Below are 15,214 nucleotides of genomic sequence, written 5' to 3' on the forward strand. Positions count from 1 at the left end.
CTAATATGCAGTCTCAGATAAAAACAAGATTTGCTAAACATAACATTTTGACAAAATTTTTGCGTCTGATCAAGGAAGATGGGGTTGCTAGTGATTTTATAGTTCTGGCCAAGTTTTATTCTCAAGTAGATACTAATTTTTGTGTCCAAGATGAGGAATTGGTATGTGAATTTGAACTCTGGAACACATTTTGTAAAGGAAAACAGTACAAGTCAGTGTGGGAAATGTAGCCTATATTGCATGTGAATATGATTTCTATCCTCATGTGAAAGAGCTGTTGAAGATTTTATTAACATTGCCAGTGTCCACAAGTACAAGTGAAAGGTCGTTTTCGACTCTTAAGAGATTAAAGTCATACCTGAGAAACACCATGGGAAATGATCGTCTAAATGGTCTTGCTTTGCTAAACATCCATCATGATATCACAGTTTCTCCACAAGATGTGGTTACTGCACTAAAGATAAAGCCAAGAAGACTGGATTTTGTTTTGTAAAAAGAAATTGAAAGAGGTATGTTTGTGTGTATATGTGTGCGTGCGTGCATTTATGTAACTTGACGTTCTTTCATTGGACCCCCCCCCCCCAAGAAAATTCCTGGGTGTGCCCTGGCTGAGAGTACTTCTTTCTTAAATGTGGCCACTTTACAAGTTTCCAGTCTATAAAATTGTCTCTATTACTGTTCTCTTCTGCTTGTTTTCTGGCTGAATCACGAGCTACTTTTGATGTCATTGATTCTGGTTCACGTTAACATTTTGTTTAAAAAACTTAAAATTGTTTAAACACACGTTAAAAGTGTTAAAATTTTTTAAGAAGGTTATGTACCTTAGACAGACGGCCCGTTTTGATGCCGGTTCTGTATCATCTTCAGTATCCTACGAACTACTGATGTTCCTGTTGATCTTGCATACTGCCATTTGCATTCGTCAGTTGTAGGGGTGGGGGTGAGTTGCTCCTATGGTGGGGGTGTTTGTTTGTGTGCTATGTATCATGATGTCGAATAATGTGTGGGTATTGAACTGTAATTGTGTATTAAGTATATGTTGTGGGTGTGTTATTGTATGTTTGTATATTTCGTATTGTTCTAAGATGTTTAACTGTGGACTTTTTGGTGTGATGTGTAGAATTTCCATATCTGTTTCTATATTATTGTAGTCATGATTATTGTTGATAATATGTTCTGCGTAATTTGATGTGATGTATGGTTTGGTTATATCTTTAATGTGTTCTTTATATCTTGTTTGAAAGGTTCTTCCTGTCTGTCCTATGTAAAAATGTGGGCAACTATTGCATTTTAGTTTCTAAACCCCAGTTGAATTATATTTATTTGAATGTTTGATGTGATTATTTAGATTTTTCTGTGTTGTGTTATTTGTTTTGTATGCTATCTAGTATTTTAGTTTTCTGAATGAAATTGCAATTTTGTAAGTATTGGTTGTGATATGTTAATGTTATTTATTTATTCTCACGTGGTGTTTGTGTTGGTTTGTTCTGTTTTTGTTTTGACTTTTTTATTAGTGTGTCTATCATGTTAGAGTTATACCCATTGTCTTGTGCTATATATTTTATTGTGTTTATTTCTTCAGTATTGTTGTCATTGTTCATTGGTATGTTAATTAATCTGTGTGTCTTTGTACGGAAAACTGCATGTTTATGTTGTATGGGATGGTTAGACGAATTGTGTATGTGTGTTGCAGTTGTGGTGGGCTTCCTGTATATTTTGAATTCATGTCTATTATTTGTTTTGGTTATGGTGATGTCTAAGAAATTTATAACTTGGTTACGTTCTGTTTCTATTGTATACATTAATTTGGGATGTATTTTGTTGAGTTGTTGATGTAGGTTTTCTATTTGTCTTTTGTTTCCATTATATAGGGCTATTATGTTACCTACATATCGATGCCAGTACATTATTCTCTCTGCGTGTTTGTTGTTGTCAGTGTTTAGTATGTGTGTTTGTTCTATATTATGAATGAAGATTTCAGCTAATATACTTGATATAGGTGAACCCATTGGTAATCCTTCAGTTTGTGTATAATATTTATTGTTATGTGTGAAATAATTTTGTTTTGTATTAATCTTTTTTTTAATGTTTCTTCCCTTTAGATCCCAAAGCAAGCAAAGAGCTAGTGGCATACTAGTTGGCATCAAAAGAGGAATACGGTAACTTTAACCTTCAACATTATTAAACAAATGACTGAGGAAGACAAATCTGAAGTAACGAATATATTATGCAAATCTGGCTTTCAGGTAGAAGCTCCCTGTTGTAGAAGTGTCATTTGCAGAATTTGATAACAAATGAGTTCCATCAATTCATACCCTTCCAATTATTGCATTTATACTGGTAACGATAGAGTTATAAATTCCTAACAGTGAGTAGTTTCAATACTAATGTAGTAAAGTCACAAGAAGTATTTCCTTGATGTGCAATATTTCACGAGAATAAAATAAAATTCTCATAGTAACAGCTAAAATGCCTTGTCCATACTAGTTAAGTATTTAAAATGGAGCACGATTATGTACAGAAAAAGCACTGTTTAATAATGTAATTGAAAAAAAAATTAAAGAAACATTTGATATTATCAAAACTTCTGCATTTGTGTCTGACTTTATATTTCCTTATAATATGATTGCATAATTACTCTAGTCCAGTAAATCAGTCAGCTCTGTTACACCATTCTGTTCCTATGGGTACACAGTTGAAAAAGAAATCCACCAATGTCAGCACAAGCCAAGATGATGCACAAAAAATCATCTTGATTGTACTGCTATGTTCACCCATTTTGATTTGTTTGTGTGTCATACTCTTGCTTTATGTTTTAGTCTAAGCATTAATTTTTACTCTGTCAGATCTGTTAGTGTTGTGTTTTCCACAAATAACAAGATATAAAGTCAAGATCAAGAGGACATAATAGTACACGTGTGCAGTAGTTAAGTTGCTATTTTGGAGATTTTTAAGCCAAAAAAAAAAAAAAACTTTAGGTTCGCACATGCTTATTTGCTTTGTCATGTCTGTTACCTGTCAGATCTGTTACTCCATGTCATGTCTGTTACATCATTCAAAACAGAGCCTCAATTTTTTTCTAATTATCTATCATTAAAGAAATTAAAGCTCAAATATCTTCGCCTTAAGGGCAATCTACTAAGATAATTGTTACTGAAAGAATGGTTCGGAGACTTGAAAGCATATAAATGTCCTACTAATCGGTTGCTAGCCGAGGAGTAGTAAGTTCAGTGGTGGGGTTGCCACCTTATAGCCTTTGGACCGGCTTTGGGACTCCGTTCCAGACTCCCAAGACAAATTCTCCACTATATACCACATGGAAGACGATCTTTGGGACGCCCCCTGAAAAGATGGACAGAGACCATAACAGGCCACTAGGCCTAATACCTGCAATGACGATGATGATGACGATGATGATGATGTTGATGATGATGATGATGGTTTCTGTTAATTACTGAACAAGTTATTATTTTATATTAGGTAAAAGATTTGATATTAAGATATTTAATATACTAATTGTTCATTTTTGATCTGAAGTTAGTTCTGTTACTATTCTAAGAACTATGCACTGTTTGAAGAATATCTGATATAAAAACAAAGGAATTCTATTTCTATAAAGATCCACTGTCTTGTCCCATAACACTCCTGACATTTCGTCGTGCCATCAAAGATTCATCGATGCTTGTAGAGAATGCTGTAAAGAAAGGTCAGTGTACAGTGGCTGATTACTATGGCAGAGACATTGCACTATATTAATACATGCAGAATATGCACTAAATAATACTTTAATTTTGACGTTCTCAATCGTCCATTTGTCATACAAATTTCGCAAATGACCCAGAAATGTATTGTAGTTCTTGAAAACAAAGAACTGTAATTGTTCAGCTGCAACATTGGCTTCCATTATTGCAAACATATCAATGTCTTTATCTATTAGAATTTTATGTATTTTAGTTTTCTTGGCTTGATTAAGGCCCCCAGCATTCCACTGTAAGACCTTCAGCTGAGGTAGAATTATATTGTGTTTTGTCTTCTTATGTGTTGCTAAAATATTCCCCGTCCGGAGATCCGAATGAGGGGACTTTTTTACCTCCGAAATATTTTACTTCGGATTGTATTTGTCATTGGAGCATGTTGGATGGTCGTTTTTTTTCTATGTTCATTAAACATAGTTCAGGGGGTACCACGAGAAGGCGACCATCATCACCCCCAGAACACCAATATAGTGTGACATATTATTTTGGCAGAAGGCTAGCCTTGTTTCATACTGAGATGTAGTGAATTGATATCTCCTCTCTTGTCCCCTTCAAGCTTCCGAGTCAAGGTCGTAGCCATGCCTTTTTAGAGGTTTAGAGACTTCTGCCACAAATCTCGCACCAAACTCTGCATCCTGGAATGACTGTCAACAGTGAAGGATGTGAGTGAAAACCAAGTCTTACGATACATCATTATTGCAAACGTATAGACCTATTGTTACTAGGTATAATAACTCAATTTTTTTGGGTCTGCTAAGAATCAAAATCTATTAATTTGAGAAAAAAAAATTCCGGCACCTGGAATCGAACCCGGAACCTCTCAGCTGTGCGCACTGAATGCTCTTTCCATCTGACCCACACCGGGACATGATCCATGGTGACGGCCGAACTTCTCTCATTGTATTATCAATAGCCTACTACCTGCAATTAAGACATTCAAGCCATGTATGCAGGAGCGCATATTTAAATGGCTTCATGGTCATTTTCAACAACAGTTCATGAGTTACTGTTAACATTGATATATACATATATATTTTTATATGAGGTCTCGCCATCCTCATTGAATAATCAATGGCTATAAGTAGCCATCAGAGGTCTGCATCGACGTTTTCGCTCGAGCGCTAAGTAGTTCATAGCATAATCGATAGGTAGCGCACATGCATGATGGGTAAAATTGTCATGAGCGATAAATCCTCGAACGGTATAAGCTGAGCGTTAGACATTCGTTCTTGTTACAGTGATGAACTGTGTAGTAACATCAAAGATGTTTATCATTTCAAAACTTTGCAGTGTTTAACTAACCTCTCCATAGTACAATTACAAAACTTGCAGGAATGATTCTGTTTTTGCCATATCTGATAGATGTTATTGGATGTAAATGTAATTATTATAAACGGAGAACACAATCACGATAATGCAAGAACTGTATCAAGTTTTCTAGTAATAATAATAATAATAATAATAATCTCTAATAATTAGTGTATCAATCTTTGCGTCTGTAACAGTTGTGCAGCTTGATTATTCGTTTTATTATATTTTCTGTGACGTTATCTCTGTACTAATATTGTTATTAATCTACTGCTATATCAATAATATTTTGTAAAACGTTTCTACATTGTCGCAGTATATAGGCGGAACACTATGTATGGACCTATCAAATTATATATGTGGTAAATCAAATATTGAATAATTATGAATTAGCAATAATAACTGTATATCGAAGTTTTTCATACTATTTTATTGATAACTTCATGTTCCTGTTTTGGTACGTTCCACTGACTGTTCCATTAAACGTTTGTCATAAATGCAGAAAATAAAGCCTTATTTTTACCGTGTGAGCAAAACATATGTGTATCTTATTTGTCGCCTTCCATACAAGATAAGACATGTTGGTGAGATGACCTTGTACTGTGCTTCTATTTATTACGAGCGTATCATGACCGATCTTACCTCACTCAAGGGTGCGACACTCGACCGAGTTCAAGCGAGCGATTTAACTCCAATGCAGCATTCTGATAGCTATACTGTAAATATCTATTAATTTGAGAAAAATTCGTTCCAGCACCTGGAATCGATTCATTGATTATTCAGTGAGGATGGCGAGACCTCATATAAGAATATATATGTACCGGTAGGCTATATGAGCCTCAAAAGCCTCTTAAGAGCTTAGTCACTGACAGATATTCCCCTCAGAATTTGTCATTTGAGCTCAGCACGTGGAACGGCCAGGCGCTACATGCCCAGCAGAGTAGGCGAACTGTCTGGTCTTGCCTAGGCTCTCTGCCCCGATCATGGAACCTGTATGTAGTTTCGAAACGTTAGAAATATTAGCTCCAGGACATAGTGCAATATCCAAATCACATTCACCGTGAAAACCTAAAAAACACATATAATTTAAGGTTATATAGAAGGTCTAACTCCAAACTTGTTAGCAGAATTTTTGTAATGTGACATTGTTTATGCATTGCCAAGTAGAGACAAATGATACTTTGGAGAAATTGCATTAATGCAATCTAAAGCATAAATGAATTCAGAACTGTGTTTTGTACATGTCGAAATGGAAATTAAATAAAACTTGGTTTAATGTAACATAGTAGCAGCAGCAGTATCTATTGCCCAGACACTTGGAAGTTCTCCATTCACCTTCTAACTTTGCAGTATAATTTAGAGTCCGAATCCAAAAAATCTGATGCCAAAGCTGGACATTTTCGTAAATGTTCTTGATTCATCAAAGAGTCTTCTAGATTACACAGGATGCATTTTGGTGAACAAAAAATTTCAATTTTAAACAGGGTGCTGCAAACAGTCATGACCAGTTAGCATCCGAAATTTTGCTACTGAATCATGTCGAAAAGAATCAGATACCTTATATATTCTTTTTCAGTAAGTAATACTGACCAAGATTTATTATTGCTGTTTTCTTAAAATTTCTTCAGAATTTTCATTTGAAATTTAATTTTAATGTAACATAACATGACTTAAAATACAGATTAGCCTAAAAAAAGTATACACTGTTCGTTTATAAATAACTTTAGAACAAATTCAGATAAAATTCTCATTTTCGGGGAAATTGTAGCTTAATGGATAGGTCGAAGAGGTGCTGTCGAGTACCCAGCACAGTCCCCAAACCTAACACCAATTTCTACATATGGGGGACCCTAAAGGATGTTGTTTATTGGGAAACGCCAGCTACACTGGATGTGCTATGAGAACAAATCAAAATTTAACGTCATGTGCAGCTATGACACTGGACACATTACGGAACTTAGTTCGTGGAGCAGTTCAGCGGCATCAGTAGTGTTTGGATGCTGTTGGTGGTCACTTTGAACAATTTCATGAAAAACGAGAATTTTTTCTCAATTTGTTTCACTGTTTTAGGACCCCATCTTCTTTCATTCAGAGCAGAACTAAGTACAGATCTAATACTTTTCTTCTTAGGCATAATTGACAACTTATCCAACTAAATATAACAACTATAAATAAACAGAACACTACAACTATACTTATTTCACTATTTTTAGGTCTATGTAAATGTTTCTGTGTAAATGAAACACTCAGCAAACGAATATAAACCCACAACACAAAACTAAACACTCAACTAACGATTATAAATGCACAAAACAAACCAAACAAAGCTGCAGGCCGAGTTTGATAACCAGTCTACTATTGTAATATGAAGTTACGACATGTGTATTGTACAAAGTTTCATCTGCTTTGATAAAAAAAATAATGTAAAATTGAATATTGTCTAAATGTAAAATTTTTATTGCCAGCTATATACATTTGCTTTGTAGGTGATCGATTCATATAGAGGGCCTTGTACGAGAAACATTTGAAGCTATATACATTTGCTTTGTAGGTGATCGATTCATATAGAGGGCCATGTACAAGAAACATTTGAAGAATGTTATTATTGTCGGTACTGTCACCATGACTATTTATAAATATAAGTGTCAATGGTATTGCATTAACAGCTGTACTGATTTATTAATTCCAACAAAATCGCGACAGAGGTATGAAGAGGAATATAAGAAGTTTTAAGAGTGTGTAAAAAAAAAGTAGAGAATATTTCTGAAAAGTTTATGCTTGAATATTGTTAAATGAAAAGTGAAAAGAAGAAATCAAGTTCTCAGTGGATTCATTATTCTATGCTGCGGTGTACGGTATCACTGAAGAAAAACGTGGACATCAATCAGTAAGTAGACACAATAATTGTTAGCTTTTTAAAGCAAAAAAGTGAATTGTGAAAATGTTACCATTAATGTGTATAACAAATAAAAAGCTTACAAGGACTCATTACTGGTAGTTTTTCCGAGGTTTTCTCCAACCATAAGACGAATGCGAATGTCAGGTAATCTATGACGAACCCTCAGCCTCATCTTCCCAAATACCATCACGCTATTACCAATACAATCAATGCCAAATATCCTAGTAGTTAATACAGGGTCGTTAAATAACCAACTAAAAAAATTGCAGAGAGCAATCAGAGTAGTATAATGAAGCATTAATGGTTGAAGTGTTGATCAAAACTTTTTAGTGGTTGTGGTAGCAGTATGTGTAAGAAAAGTAAATAGTTGGTGTACTATGGTTGATGTTTAAGAAAGTGCGAAGTTAATGCAGTGCTAATAGTACCTCCATCCATGCCAACAACTCTGCTACAGAAAAGAATAATAAAGTTATGCCTTAATAAACTCTTGATAACCCTTCAGAACTGTTGTATTCAGGATTTAAAGTATTTGACTTCCATCAAATTTATAACAATGTATTATTGAATTTCGTACATAAAAACCGAAATATATTTAATTTATATTCACATAAATCAGTGATGTCAATTGATGCCCATAGGAGCAAGCGCGTGCTTTAGAGCTCAGGAGAGCCTGTTCAGGGATGGTCAGCACTGATTCAATAGATAAAGGGAAGAGAACTTATTAAAACTGTATCCATGTTAAATTTTAGATTTGTCTGTAAGTATAATTGCATTATAAGAATGTAAGTTTTAATTTTAATGTTCATTTTTCACAAGTTTGATTTTTTTGTTCAAAAGAAATATTTTCTCAACTTTCTTTATAGACAAGTGAAATTTTCAGATACAGGCCTATTTATTTAGTAGCCTTACAGAATGTTTTCGTTAATTTAATATACCGTAAATGCATATTACTGAAGATAGTGTATTGAAAGTTTTGAAAATATTCGCATGGAAATGAATGACTAACAAAGCAACTACTGTTACATCATAAGCAAAAGATACATCCCCATGTGTTGTAAAAATGTCAGCTCTATAGCTTCAGCACATTTTGAGAAAATAATTTAATATTCTGATGATAGGAAGTTGCTCACCAATATCACCTTAAAAGCATAATGTGATAAGAGTTTTGTTATGGAATATTAGTTACACTTAAAACATATACAGCACCTAGGTAACTTTGCTTTGTACTGTAATATTTTCTTGATTAGTTGATTGATTATTTTTATAGGGCTAAAGGTATCATCAATATCAATTACAACTTGTCATGTCATACTCAATCTCTTTTTTTGGGATATTTAGTACAGTATAGTTGTACTACTATGGAATTTATGTGAATATTCCTTCTTAACTCTTAATTATGTTATTAACATTTAAAAACAACTGCAATATTAAGAAATTGGTATTAGTACTTTTGTTTTACAGACAATATAGATAATATCAAACAGAAAGAAGCCATATAAAAATAATGACATAAAATGTCACGTTCCGTTTGAAGTTTGTGCACCACTGTTTTCTTAATCCTACAGGCTGCTTACTCATATACACAACCCTTCCTCTTTCCATACTTAGCGCTTGATGCCCGCGCACGACGTCAAGGTCAGAAAAATGCGCTTGCTTTGACATCACTGACATAAATATAAAACCAAAAGATCAGAAAACATATATTATGCTTAACAGAACCTAAATGTATCATAACTGTAGCATATAATCACAGTAGCAATTTCGGTGCAAGGCTTTTTAACATGGTAACTTAATAGCTAAATTCCCAAATATACACTATCTACAAAAAAGTAATTGGGCACTATTTTTGCCCCTTTAGAACCTCGTGGTACCACCTCTTGTTGCTATAACAGCAGCCACCCTTTCAGGCATGTTTTCCACTAGTTTGTGTGGGATATCCACTGGAATGCGTCGCCATTCCTCTTGCAATATGGCACTCAGTTGGACAATGGAAGTTGGCCGAATTTCCCGAAACCTCAATCGCCGGTCCAATTCGTCTTAAAGGTGCTCAGTGTGATTGAGATCAGGACTCTGTGCAGGCCAGTTCAACTGGTCACCTTATTGTCTGCATACCACTGCACAGTAGAAACATGACTTCTAGCAATTACTTTTTGGTAGATAGTGTACAATTTACTAATGCTCCTTATTTTAAAAAATCAATTAAAAATTCCTGTCTAGAGAGAAAATTTAAAGTTCAATTATTCTGATATGTTTTTCTTCTTCTTTTTTCTTTTTCTTTTTTTACTTTTTACTCTGTTATTTAATAAAATATCTTAACATTATGTGGAATGCCCTCTGAGCACGAGTACGTAACTTACTCTTTCTGGGGATGCTAGAATGTTTTTATATAAAAAAAGCAATATGTATCTTTGTTCTACGAGGGCTATTCATAAAGTAGCCATTTATTTTTTACAAACCTGTGAATGACGTTACAGAATTGGGTTACAATACGTTTGAAATTGTACACTCTAATTTATTTTTCCACACATTTTCCAGTCACATTGAGACACTTGTCGTAGCATTTGACGAGCTTTGAAATTCCACAATCGTAGAATTCGGCCAACCTACGACGCTGATTCTCAACTCTTCGTCATTGTCAAAGCACTTCGAGCCAAGCCACGTCTTCATGTGCATGAAGAGATGGTAATCGCTAGGTACCAAATGTGGGCTATAGGGAGGGCGATCCAATACTTCCCATCGGAGTTTGGTCACAGTATGACGCGCTGTATACGGCCGGGTGTTGTCATACAGGAAAATCACCCCAGAGCTCAACATTTGTTGTGACGTTTGTTTTAAATTGCACTTTTCAAGTTTGTTAGTGTGTTACAGTAACGCTCAGCGTTAATTGTGGCATTCCTCTCCAAGAACTTCATTAGCAAAATTCCTTTTCTGTCCCAGAAGACAGTTGCCACAAGTTTCCTCGTGGAAAGTGTTTGACGACACTTTGTGGAATTTTTCAGGGAGTGAGTATGGCCCCACTGCATTGATTGAAGCTTTGTTTCTGCATTCACATACCGCACCCAAGTCTCATCTCCTTTCATAATCTGATCGAGAAAAGCATCACCTTCTCTTTCGTAATGCTCAAGAAAGGACAGTGCTGCTCCCATCGGCTGAGCCTTTTGTTCCTCAGAAAGGAGTTTAGGAACCCATCTGGCAGAAAGTTTCCAGTAGCCCAAATCTTCGGTAATCACTTTGTACACAAGAGTACGACTAATCTGTGGAAAATCCTCACAAAGCTCTGACATGGTAAACCTGCGGTTTACTCTAACCTTTTTGTCAACCAAACAAATCAGATCTGCATTCACGATACTCGGTCGAGGTTCTCTCTTCATCATGGACATTGGTTCGCCCATTTTTGAACATACGGCACCATCCAATTTTTAACAGTCTCCCGACTTCCGCATTTCTCTTCTCTTCAAACTTTTTCCTACCTTAGTTTTGCATAATGTAAAAATTAATTGAAACATTTAATTTTTACGTGGTTGAAGGTGATTTATATGATGGATTCTCTTGTTCCAGAGATGCCCTGGAATGTACAGCTAAGCTTATACAAAGAGTGTTTTCTGTTATGAACATTAAGTAAACAGATATATACATACATTCGTATATATGGTCTCGCATCCACATTGAATAATCAAGACAACTATTTTTTGTTGGTAGTCAACATGTAGATACCTATTAATTTTGAGAAAAATTCGTTCCAGCACCGGGAATCGAACCCAGGACGTCTCAACTCTGCGTGCTGAGCGCTCTTTCCAACTGAGCTATGCCGGGACACGATGCACAGTGCCAGCCGAACTCTCCTCATTATATCATCAATGGCCTACTACCTGCAATTTAGACATATACCGGTAAGTCATATATGCAGGAGCACATATTTAAATGACTTTATGGCCAATTTTAACAAGCTTGTTAACATTGATATATACCTATACTCACATATGAAGTCTCGCAATCCTCAGATGTTCGAAAAAGGAGCGCGACACTTTAATCAAATCAGAACTGCAAATCACAGTCAACTTCAATTACTCATGTAGGAAATTTTTACAATTTGTTTGAAACTATTACGCTAGGTAAAATATCTCAAAATACTTTAATTTAAGCCTAACTGCCAAAATGTACAATAAAATTCTTTTTAGTGCCGCTAACTGAATTTAATAATTTATCAATTTTTTATGTGAAATATTGTAGACCACTTAGTCTCCCATATTTTCTTCAAAAATAGTTGGCAACCCTAGCACCAACACTATTTCTACCCAAGTCTTCAACAGAAATCAGAGTGAAAAGTCCATGTGCTTGTGTAATACTCATACATGTTTTCCATCTATTAGGAATATTCACAGTTTGCTGTATCTTCAAATGATTCTTTGGACATTCTGTAATATTCTGTGAATTTGTCTGGATGCTGTTCTAACTCCACCAATAAAACACTACAAGCACCATGATTTTCAACGTTTTGAACCAATGAATCCGAAACCTATGCCTTTATCTTCGCATTCTTATTATTGACAATAGCAGAAGATCTCCATCTGATGACTCCACACTGAATGACTCATTAGATCAAATAACATGGCGTTATGTGTCACGCTCCATGTGCCATGCATCATGTTTCTTGCATCATCCGGTGTGTTAACATGCAGGGTCGAATCTAGCTACTTGACGCCTCTAGGCAGAGAAAAATATTTCTGCCCCTTATTTCGCCCTATATGCGTCATTTGGATCAAATGAAATAATTGATTCTGCGTCATTATTACTGTTTCTAATATCAGAAACGCCTGACTAAAATGAACCACACGCTGCACTATTTTCGGTAACTGCTGTTCACCACATTATTACACTCTGATGTACCTGGACTCGAACTGGAACAAGCTGGCTATGTTTGTTTTTTAAATAACACATATTTTTGCACTTTTTCTCACCATTTCCTCTCTTTTTATTGCCTTGTCTTTCTCGAGTTTCCGGTATTGTTGTTTAGTCAACTGTCCGAAGACAGGTCTGGAACCCACAAGTGACACCATCAAGGCATCACTCATAAGGCAACTAGGCCAGGAGATAATGGGGTAGGGTGACCAGTTCCTTTCCCCCTCCATTGCATACAACGCTAACTAGCTACATATTACACTAATGAGATTTTAGATGCAGTTCATCCTCTGACACATATCGTCAAATGAGATGTACTGTCTGGTAATAGATTTACATATCAGCCAGAACCTCAATAAGAGGTGTTTCTAGTATTGAGAACCACTGAGATTTTTCCGACTTTCACTCATTATAATGAATATTAAAATATAAATCACCTAGGTACAAAACAACTGCACCCTTTACCGTTTGAAATTAAACTGAACTCCCAAGCGTCCGGCTGATACAATGACTGGCGGTATTTTCTTTGAATTTAAGTCTGAATGGGGATTGCTGAGTGTTGATACTGGCTACTCTTATGACAGAGTTAGCGGCGTTCTCATCAGTTCATTACAAAGCTTGTGATTGCGAGCAACGAGATTTGCCTTCCTAACATATCATAATATAATACCATAAGTTCTTTAATGTTATTATGTGACACTCTCACAGTGAGAGGGCATAACACTTTTTCTGTGCGTTTTCTGACCATTAGTTAATGGAGAAAATGGTGTTAAAAGATAGAGAGAAAGACTCTGCGCTACACTACTACATTTCCAGAAAACTTTAATTTTTCTCTCTGAGTAAAGAACACGTCTGCTTGTCATGTGGTTCTGAAAATGGGTGTATTTCCTGCTTTTGTTGTGTTTATTTAATTTGTGGGATAACGTAATAGTGTATTTGTGTATTACGCTGTGCTAAGTAGGCCTCCTTGAACTTATATTTTTGTAGTGAGTTATAGCGAGGCAATCCACTTTGGGATAGTTTTTTGTGAAATGCTTTCCTCCCATATTCCACACAACAAATCCACCATTTCAGATCGAGATGTTTTCCTCATATTAAGGCGCTGCCACTCTTGTAGTCTTTCATTCCACATATCCTTCAGAGGTTTGAAGCATGCTTTGTCCAGTGGCTGAAGGGTTTCTGTTGTGTGTGGAGGAAGCTTTAATATGGTAATATGTTGCTCTCTAGCTTTTTCTAGAGTTGTCAGGTCCAAATGTGATAGATATCCATCAAATATTAATAGCAAAGGCCTTTCTTTAACCAGACTACATAATTTTATAAACCAATCTTGAAAAATGACTGAAGTCATATACCCTTTGTCAAAACTTGCATAAAAAGTTCCTTTTATGTCATGTTTTCCTTTCCTAATTGTCCACAAGTGCTGACCAGTAAAAATTATTAATGGAGGAAGCACTTTTCCATCTGCTGAACAACAAGCAAGAATGCTAGTGTTGTCTTTGCCGGATCCTTGTACATTCTGATGTGCCTTCTGACCTTTACCAGCAACACATTTCAATCTTACAGGATTACTGCAAATGTAAGTCTCATCCAAATTATAAATATGAGATGGCTTACCCCCAATGCCTAATGAAGCAGTGACTTCTTCTAATCTATCATAAAATTAATATATGATAAATGGATCAGCAGTGGTTGTTCTTCTGTTCATCTATAATTTCTCCAAATTTCTAATGCTTAGGTTATGTCTTCGTAAGAAATTTGTCATCCAATCCTTTCCTGGCCTTCCTGTGTTGCTATTAAAGGGTGTACTGATGTTATTTTGGGAAACATAGTCGGCTACTACATTTTTTATTTCCTTAGTGGTTAAAGCAAATCCCCACTGAGCCATATCCCTTAAATGCGAAGCCAGCTTTCCTTCAGCCTCTAAACTTATTGCTGTCTTTCTTCCACGTTTCTGCAACATCTGTCCAGAAATACGCCTACTTAATAATGATTTATCTAAATTGTACTTTTTTGCAATGTTTCTCAGTGAATCTTTCTTTTCTTTCCACTCTCCCACAGCACTCTGTGCATCATCTTCATTGATTTTATTCTTTTTCGCATAAGACCTAGGCATTTTTATAGGTTAGACCTAGGCAGTACACAATGCTAGTCAACCTGCAACAAATGATGCAGCCAAAATAGCAATGGTTCCAAAAGCACCAATAACAATATCACTGCGAATAATTGCACATGCTCTTACCTGACTGTCTTCTTTTTCCCCCTCTTCAATATTTTCTTTTGAAACTGAATTTCAGATCTTCAAACAACACCATTTCTCTATCAACTCTGCAGCAAACTAACCAGAAAGCACTAT

At 35.5% G+C, this 15,214-nt stretch overlaps 1 long non-coding RNA gene across 4 annotated transcripts in view; it reads left to right on the top strand.

The window, feature by feature from the left end:
* LOC138711692 (uncharacterized) overlaps positions 1-8,714 on the top strand; it is a 44,511-nt gene extending 35,797 nt beyond the window's left edge. For all 4 annotated transcript variants that reach the window (XR_011335425.1, XR_011335426.1, XR_011335427.1 and 1 more), the window contains one exon: positions 2,103-8,714. This is a non-coding gene — a long non-coding RNA (uncharacterized lncRNA). The remainder of the gene's footprint in view (positions 1-2,102) is intronic.
* Positions 8,715-15,214: the final 6,500 nt, after the last annotated feature.

Source organism: Periplaneta americana, chromosome 2, assembly GCF_040183065.1.
Source record: "Periplaneta americana isolate PAMFEO1 chromosome 2, P.americana_PAMFEO1_priV1, whole genome shotgun sequence".
Taxonomy (NCBI): domain Eukaryota; kingdom Metazoa; phylum Arthropoda; class Insecta; order Blattodea; family Blattidae; genus Periplaneta; species Periplaneta americana.